Source organism: Etheostoma cragini, chromosome 15, assembly GCF_013103735.1.
Source record: "Etheostoma cragini isolate CJK2018 chromosome 15, CSU_Ecrag_1.0, whole genome shotgun sequence".
NCBI lineage: Eukaryota > Metazoa > Chordata > Actinopteri > Perciformes > Percidae > Etheostoma > Etheostoma cragini.
The window spans coordinates 389,666-392,805 of NC_048421.1; the positions used below are offsets into that span (position 1 = coordinate 389,666).

The 3,140-nt window shown below is 45.4% G+C and overlaps 1 protein-coding gene across 1 annotated transcript in view; it reads right to left on the minus strand.

The window, feature by feature from the left end:
- Nucleotides 1-3,140, minus strand: part of LOC117958237 — an 859,617-nt gene that overhangs the window by 317,943 nt on the left and 538,534 nt on the right. The window lies entirely within an intron of this gene.

Genomic DNA, 3,140 nt, shown 5'->3' on the forward strand with positions numbered 1-3,140 from the left:
TCCATAAAGAGCAGGTCTAGACCAGGACTCTGGGATGTTAATTATCTCCCAGGTTTTTCCTTAAAGAGCAGGTCTAGAACTGACTCTGGGACGCTAGCTCCACAGGACACTTGATGGAACTGAGCCATCGTTAATTCCATCTGCTTTTCCTACTCTAACGAGTCAAAATGGCTGCTGTGAAGAAGGTCCTCTGAGTGGGACACTCCTGCTTTGGGGTCTCTGTAGCGTTCTGATTTTGGGGATATAAAAAAATATGTTAAACTGCTTCCATGTGGGACAATCCCTGAGGTCCCTTCATGCAGGGCTGTAGTGAAGACCACCTTAGTCAAGTCCAAGACCAGGTCTAGTCAAGACCGAGTCCAAAGAGGTTCGAGTCCAAGACAAGGCAGAGTCCAAAAAGGTTCGAGTCCGAGTCAAGTCGAGTCCAAGACAAGTCCAAGACTAGGACTAGTTGAGTCTAAAACAAGACCGAGTCCAAAAGGGTTTGAGTCCGAGTCAAGTTGAGTCCAAGACCAGGACTAGTCGAGCCCAAGTCAAGACCGAGTCCAAAGAGGTTCGAGTCCAAGACAAGACCGAGTCCAAAAAGGTTCGAGTCCAAGTCAAGTCGAGTCCCGGACAAGTCCAAGACCAGGACTAGTCGAGTCCAAGACAAGACTGAGTCCAAAAAGGTTTGAGTCCGAGTCAAGACCGAGTCCAGGACAGAATAAAGGTCTCATGCATGACAGTATCAAGACAATCATTTTGGGTTTCACTGTCCCTCCAATATTATCATCAACATAACAAAGACACCTGGACTCGGTCCAGACCAGAAGCCATATTTGGCAAGACCAGCGTCCGAGTCCGAGACAAGTTCGAGTCCACAGAAAAACGGTCTTGGACTCAAGACCGGACTCGAGTCCTACAGCCCTGCCTTCATGTCTCTGCTCTGTAACCACGGATCACATTTCTATTGCACTCCTCAGCGAGCCTGAGAGACGGACGATGACTTGTCGTACTGGTTCTTCCTCGGTGTTGCATGATGCAATATGTTGATATACTCTTTATATCTCTATACTCTATGCTGCCTGTTTTCTATAAGTCGACGTGTTGAGACCTGATTCAGGTTCACTGTGTTATGGTTCTTCTTTTTATGCACGACCAAATGTACGAATGTTCTTTCTATACGATGTTGTTGGACTGTTGTTTACACGGATCTTGTTCTTTCCGGGTGTTTCTATTTCTATCAGCTGTTTTATGTACGATGACACAATAAAAGTTGGAATGCCACACGGACAGAGAGAGGAGGGAGTCTGGTTTGTGTGGTTTCACAGTGTGGATCACTGCTGCCTCCTGCTGACACTACAGAGTACTGCATCTGCCGTACAGAGTACTGTAGCTGCAGTACAGAGTACTACAGCTACACTACAGAGTACTAAAGCTACAGTACAGAGTAGAGAGTACTACAGCTACAGTACAGAGTACTAAAGCTACAGTAAAGAGTACTACAGCTACAGTACAGAGTACTAAAGCTACAGTACAGAGTACTACAGCTGCAGTACAGAGAACAGAGTACAGAGTACTACAGCTGCAGTACAGAGTACTACAGCTGCAGTACAGAGAACAGAGTACAGAGTACTACAGCTGCAGTACAAAGTACAGAGTACTACAGCTGCAGTACAGAGAACAGAGTACAGAGTACTACAGCTGCAGTACAGAGTACAGAGTACTACAGCTGCAGTACAGAGTACAGAGTACTACAGCTGCAGTACAGAGAACAGAGTACTAAAGCTACACTACAGAGTACTAAAGCTACAGTACAGAGTACTAGAGCTGCAGTACAGAGTACTACAGCTTGCTTTGGTCCTGACCCTGGACCCCTTTGGTCCTGACCCTGGACGTGCTTTGGTCCTGACCCTGGACCTGCTATGGTCCTGACCCTGGACCTGCTTTGGTCCTGACCCTGGATCTGTACCTGCTTTGGTTAACGTAATACTGAACAAATGTCCCCCTTAGACGTTATGGCGTTGTCCTTGGAGAAGGACTAAGAGTCTCTCCTTCAGGGAGGACACAGGGAAGGGATTTTAAAAGCCATACAACATGAAAAGCATTGGGAATAATAGTATTAATACATGCATATTATAGAAGGACGTATGAAATCATGCTTAAAAGTACTACAGAGTACTACAGCTACGGTACAGAGTACTACAGCTTTAAAGAGTAACTCCATTTTTTCTCGACTTAGACCCTATTTTCCCATGCAGAGGTTCCTTAAATACAGCATGCACCTATTAGAAAGTCTCTCTGATCCAACCTCTTCCATTTCCTGCGGTTTCTGAGTGTTTCTGAGTGTTTCCGAGTGTTTCCGACTGTTTCTGACTGTTTCTGACAGTTTGAGTGTTTCCGACTGTTTCCGACTGTTTCTGAGTGTTTCTAACTGTTTCTGAGTGTTTCTGACTGTTTGAGTGTTTCTGACTGTTTCTGACTGTTTCTGACAGTTTGAGTGTTTCCGACTGTTTCCGACTGTTTCTGAGTGTTTCTTACTGTTTGAGTGTTTCTGACTGTTTCTGACTGTTTCAGACTGTTTCTGACTGTTTCTGACTGTTTGAGTGTTTCTGACTGTTTGAGTGTTTCTGACTGTTTCTGACTGTTTCTGACTGTTTCTGACAGTTTGAGTGTTTCCGACTGTTTCCGACTGTTTCTGACTGTTTGAGTGTTTCTGACTGTTTGAGTGTTTCTGACTGTTTCTGACTGTTTCTGACTGTTTCTGACTGTTTCTGACTGTTCCTGACTGTTCCTGAGCGTTAGAGGGAGTTTTCCCATGTTTCCAACTCTCTTTCCTCCGAACGGATCTGCGCACTTCCTGTTTTCATCACTCATCTGTTCCAGATTAACGTAACCACTTCCTGTCTGAACAACAACCTCCACCCACAGCTCCACCGCCTGCAGTCTCCCCCCCGCCTGCCTCCACCAGACGTTTCCTCGCTGCTGTAAGTCTAACCTGTTACTAATAATCACTAAACATGGTTCTTTCCTTTCTAAAGCTTTATTTGTACAGCACATTTCAGCAACAGGGCAATTCAAAGTGCCACTATCTGTGTTAAGGTGGATGTCATTAAAGACCTTAACGAGAGCCGTCTCAGTGCTGTGGTGTGGTCGGAAAC